The 6,000-nt window shown below is 44.9% G+C and overlaps 1 long non-coding RNA gene across 1 annotated transcript; it reads left to right on the top strand.

The window, feature by feature from the left end:
• The first annotated feature begins 3,980 nt into the window (after positions 1-3,980).
• Positions 3,981-5,360, top strand: LOC123066181 (uncharacterized). The gene is made up of 2 exons (XR_006431252.1): positions 3,981-4,684; positions 4,975-5,360. It is a non-coding gene; the product is annotated as an uncharacterized lncRNA (long non-coding RNA).
• The last annotated feature ends 640 nt before the right edge of the window (positions 5,361-6,000 follow it).

Raw genomic sequence — 6,000 nt, 5'->3', positions numbered from 1 at the left:
TTGAAATCCATGACTAGGAGGTATTAGTGGGTGTTAATGAAGTGTTTGAATTCTTTGCTCTCTTTGCTTTCGAAACCTCCTAATGCAATTGTTTAGTGAAGAACTTAAGAAGAATATCCATCCAAGAAAGAAATGTTTTCGCTTGCCTAAACACTTGGTTCACAAACAAAATTTTGGTTTAAATAATTATAACTAGTGATAGGAAACTATACGTGGTTAGGCAAAAAACTTAGGTGCAACTACTCAATTGTGAATGCTTTCTTGAATGAAAATGTAGGATAAGTGAGGATGGATATGATATATTCTCTCGAGCTGGTAAAACTTATTTCTACTTAATCAAGCTCCTTTTGATCCCCTTGATTTCTTGTTTGCTTGAGGAGGAGCAGGTTTTTAAGCTTGGGGGAGTTTATGGCTCAAGAATTTGTGATGTTTTTCGAATGATTCTTTTTTGGGTTTCATCGGATCTTTGTCACTTCTCGGATATTTCTGATGCTAATCCCTTAAAAGAGAAGAACCCCATTTTCCATTATTTGGTAGGAAATATCATATATGGAAGGAAACCAAGGAGGATTACTATAAATCAAGCCAAATAGAGAAACTTCCATGTAGAGAGCCAAGCCACCAGGCGCAAGAGAGCAAAAGATGGTGGTCCATACGATCGCAAGCGCTCATATGAGCGATCGTATGAAGAGCCAATAGCCCCACCACACCTATACAAGACTCTTTCATGAAGGGACCCAGGGGAAGAGAACCCTAACCGCCGCCACCATAGCCAGAACAGAAGAGGAGGAGATCCAAAGAACCTTTGCAAGTCTTCTTAGTTTTGGTCCTTTCATCTCCATCATCATCACCCCCTTCACTATTGTAAGAGGAATTCTAAGTTGTGAAAACAATTGTAATTCTATTCAATCTCATGTAGAGATCAAGACTATTTGAATCATCCATTTCATCTTGTTGTGGATCTTCACGGTATTATCGATATGGGTTTCAAGAGTTTAATCTCTGGTTGATTGGTCTTTCTCTTATGATGCATGAGTACTTCCCCATGGGCTTGGGAGATGTAGGTGAGTGGTAAGATTCATTTGTGCTTATTATATATCTCGTCATTTGTATTTATAGTAGTATGATATGTCTAGTGTGGTGTTATACTATGGTGAACCCCATGAGTGTTGTACAATTTAAGGGCCCAGGCAACACGATCTTAAGACCTACACAGGTAACACATATTGTTTTGGGAATCTATGACCTTTGACGTGATAGGTGGAGATACCTATGAGGACCGACGATGATATGAGATAACAGTGACCAATTAAACTAATGCTTGGTTTCGGTCCAAGGACCTTAACTGTGAAAACAACCACTCTATGGCAACGGTGAAGCAGGACCATAGAATAAAATATAATTCCACGTGGAGGAGTTTCATAACCTTAGGGTGATCCACCTACAGAACACACATATCAAATACTATGAGTATGATACAAGGTAACTGGTATTACGGTCGCACTGGCACACTTGATATATATATTCTTACCATGAACTAAATTCTCTCCGCGCCTAATCTCTTCATTGCAGGAAACACAACTCTTACTTTCATTTATGCTATTTACTTTTAAGAGTTTCCACAGTGCTTACTTAAAAATCCACACTACTCTGGTTTATTCGTCCACTAGGATAGTAACAATATTTATAGAAGCTCAAGCTTTTACTTCACACAAGAACTGTGACACCTTGTGTGTAGCAGAAGCGCTACTATAAATACTCTCATATGCTCTAAGTTGGGACGAATACTAATAGGGATACTTCCACAAAAGTGCTACACCACCATGTTTGGCTTGCAGGCATAAGTGCCCTTGAAGGCGGCAACCGAACCTTTAGATACAAGGTTGGGGCTCTCTCCACAACTTAATTGGAGTCTCCCAACACCACCACAAAGCCTCACAACAATGGAATGTAGCTCTGAGGTAACCTCTTCCGTCTAGGGTGCCCAAACACCTAAGAATAACAAGATCCACAAGGGAATAGTGGGGGGAATCAAATATTTCTTAGTGGAAGTATAGATCGAGGCCCTCTCCTCCAAATCCTAGAATATCAATAAGTTTTGAAGGCTAGGGAGGGAGATCGGGTGAAAATGGAGCTTGGAGCAACAATGGAGCTTTAGGGATAAGAGGTCAGTGTTCTTGGGGAAGAAGACCCCCTTTACATATTGGGGGACAAATCCAACCGTTATCTGCTCTCTGTCCACACATAAGCGGTATTACCGCTCTTGTGAGCAGTGCTGCTGCTTAGTGTGGTAGTTCTAGCTAAAGACTATGAGTACAAGAGTATAGGAGCGGTAGTGCTGTTAGAGCGGTACTACCATCCACATGTGCGGTACTACTGCAAAAGGTCACATGACACAGAGGAACCAAAGCTGCTAGAGGGTTGCCAGGGCGGAAGTACTGCATGATGCGATACTACCATTGAACAACCACTCTAGTACCGTTTAAAGCAGACAAGACAATCGCTAACTTTCCCAAGCTACACAGAAACAACAAATGTGGGGTAGTACTAGCGCGGAAGTACCGCACGGGCGGTACTACCATTCTACTACCGCCCTACTTCCGCTAAATGAAAATAGACAATGGAATCATGGAAACAAGCGGTAGTATAAGCGGCACTGGCATGCGGTAGTATCGTTGAAGCGGTACTACCGTTAGCCAGAGCGGTACTACCACCTGGGTGCTGCCAATTTTCCCAAGCACAGAACAGATGGATCTCCAAAGTTGCATGAAGGGTACGTGGGTGCATGTGGGGTTACGTGTTGATTTCACCCATGCATTTTTAAAGCGGACCCCCTCTTAATAGTACGGACTTCCTACGATTGAAGTCCACCGAAAAGAAACAATAAAAAAATTGTCCTCACTCCTTTTTTCACCGAGGGGAATAAAACCATCTTGTGCCATATATAAGAATATTTGAAATTCTCCATGCACACGGTAGTCTGCAAATAGCATTATCATCAATCACCAAAACTATTAAAGAGGAATATGCCCTAACAACATCGTCCGTGCATGTATCAAAGTGCAAGCAAAACGGCTGGATTGCCCGTCGTGCAGCTGTCGTGCAAACTTGCATCATCCCCACAGAGTTATCGAAAAAAAATATTGGCACATCAAGATGAGAAGTTTAAAGCATGTTTTGATGTCGATCAAAACTCATCATACTAATTTTCCATGTTATGACCAATATTTTGGTGTTGTTTGATTTGTTGCCCATGTCTATTTGATCGCTCTAGTTCACGAGTTATCAAAAGATCAATCAGAATTTTGGCTACCCAAATATTTGATGATAGGATAATCTTAGGCTAAAATTAGATATACACTTTTACAGAAACGAGAGATGTTCAAATTGGTTAGATTCACTTGTTTGACTTTTTTTCTAATGTAAACATGATCTAACCCTCATTCTAAAAAAAATCAAGATTTGATATTTTTCCTGCCATCGTCGTCCTTGACAGTAGGGATACACAACCTACCGTAGAGGTCAATGATGGTGGGACTTACCGGCACCATCACAGTCATTCGATCTGAAAAATACACTAACACTACTGGAATCAGGGATTTTGCCGTGTGCCAGTTCTTTGTCGTCTGCTAGCAGACGGCAAAGAAGGTCTTTGCCATCAGCTACCAAACAGCAGACTGCAAAGAACCAGCAGACGGCAAAAAAGGTCTTTGCCATCTGTCATTTCTTAGCCGTCTGCTGGCAGACGGCAAAGAATCTTTGCCATCTGCCAGCGGACGGCAATGAGGTGCTGGTGGGGTCCACTAGATGCTAGTACACTGCAACGGTCCAACCCCCCTCTTTGTCATCTGCTGGCAGACAACAAATATTCTTTGCCGTCTGCTGGCGGACGGCAAAGAGGTGGGGCTATCTTTTTTTTTTTGCGGATAAAAAAAACCCTGTTTCTCCACCTCTATTTCTTTCCCCTCTCTCTCAGCCCATCCCTCTCTCTCCCCCACTCGTCTCTCCCTCTCCCTCGCGCGAGCAGCTACGGCGGCCTCCCTTGACCCCACGCTGCTGCGCCACCTCGCCTCCGCCCGCCGGTGCGTGCCACCACCTCACCGGACCCCAGGAGCCCTGTCGCCTCGCGCTGCCGCCTGCACCGCTCACGCGCCGCCACATCCCCACAAGCTCGCCGCCCCGCTGCGGAAGCCTCGTCGCCGGTCGCCCCGACCTCGAGATCCGCCGCTGCCATGGGAGCCGAGCAGCGAGCTCTTCTGCGCCACGCCCGCGTCCCCGCGTCACCGCCGCCATCCCACGCAGCCTCGCGCCAAGATCCGGCCGCGGGAGGTCCGGCCACTCCGGATCCAGCCTCCTCCTCGCCGCACAGGCCCTCCTCCTCGCCGGTGTGACGCCCCTCGCCGGAGCAGAGCCGGCCAAGCCCATCAGCCGCCAGGGTCGTGCTGCAGCCCATCCGTGAGATCTCCGGCGCCGTGCAGCTGCCAGGGTCCAAGTCACTCTCCAACTAGATCCTCCTCCTCTCCGCTCCACTGGCCGTGTCCCTCTGCGCGCTGACGGACAGCAGCGGCGTCCACGGCAGAAGAGGAGTATTCCCGTGTTTTTACGCGTTGTCTTCCTCGGCGACGATTGCCACGGCGCTGCTGTTATGTTCTACCTCCACATTTCGCTGCTGTGATTCCATTAGGTACACACACATTTATTTCATCCCCAATTTTGGAACCGCATATGATTTTCTTATTTGATGAACTTAGGGCCTGCAATAATTTAATACTTTAATCAGCTCTTCTTAGAGATATAGGCTAATCAATAGCTTAATAATTCGTTGACAGATGCATTACCAAATTATCATTGGAAAATATTGTGTCTGCAGTATTTGTCTTGTTAATTATGCATTCCTTTGTTTCTAATAAAGTGTTACTTATGTGTTAGTTATATCTTATGTCTCTCTATGTTCATAACTTATATTGACTTCAGACTGTGCGTATGTGCCTATGTGGGGAAGCATGTCTGATTGCCCAGGTTCAGGACCATATTTCACAACAAGATATTCTCCTTGGCAACCGACCTGGAAGTGAGGTCACAGTTGACACCTATTGTCGTCCAACAGTTGATACTTGAAGTCAAGTGTTGGCTCCTACAGCATTGCATTTCACCAATTTAAATGCTACATTTCTACTCCTAAACCATTCTCTCTTTCTTAGTGTTTTTGTTATGCAGGTTGGAAGAAAAGAAGAAGATCCAGAGAAGATCTTAGTAATAAGATAGTTTTTAGGAAAATAGATATTTAGTTTTAGGTCATTTCTTGTAATTTTAGATATGGAGTACTTGCTATTATTGGTAACATGTGTTGGATATGTGTTCATGGATATGTGTTGGATATATATGTGTTCATGACTATTGGTAGTGTGTGTGTGTGTGATTTTCTGTGGAAATGAACTGATATAAGAAAAACTAGAATTAAATGGGGCAATATAGGCTCTTTGCCATCTGCGAGCAGATGGCAAAGAGCCATGCCCTTTGCGCTGGCTGGCGGCAAAGGCTGTTGGCTCTTTGCCGTCCGCCGGCTGACGGCAAAGACTGCAGGCTCTTTGCCGTCCGCCGGCTGACGGCAAAGAAGCCTTTGCCGTAGCCTGTTCAGCCGGACTGTTTGCCGTCCGTTGGCTGACGGCAAAGGACTTTGCCATCTGGGATCTGTGCCTTTGCAGTCCGCCGTGACGGACGGCAAAGAAGCTGATTTTAGTAGTGTAACACCAAGGGCCTCGGCGGTAGGGTATTATACCTTACCGCCACCCTCTCTGGCGGTAGCTAATTTGAACCGGCAGGATTGTCAGGGTAGCCTAATTAACTAGTGAGCTGAATGGTAAGGTATAAATAGCATCTTACGTTCCACTACTGTAGTTCTCTTTAGGTCTAGTGGATAGCACACCTTGCTTTATACTAGAATATCCTTGGTTTGATTTGTGTTGTTGCAATTTTTTACTTTTATTTTTTTCCCAATAA

Source organism: Triticum aestivum, chromosome 3B, assembly GCF_018294505.1.
Source record: "Triticum aestivum cultivar Chinese Spring chromosome 3B, IWGSC CS RefSeq v2.1, whole genome shotgun sequence".
Classification (NCBI taxonomy): Eukaryota; Viridiplantae; Streptophyta; class Magnoliopsida; order Poales; family Poaceae; genus Triticum; species Triticum aestivum.
Note: the sequence above shows the minus strand (reverse complement) of the source record. Positions and strands in the feature narration are given on the sequence as shown.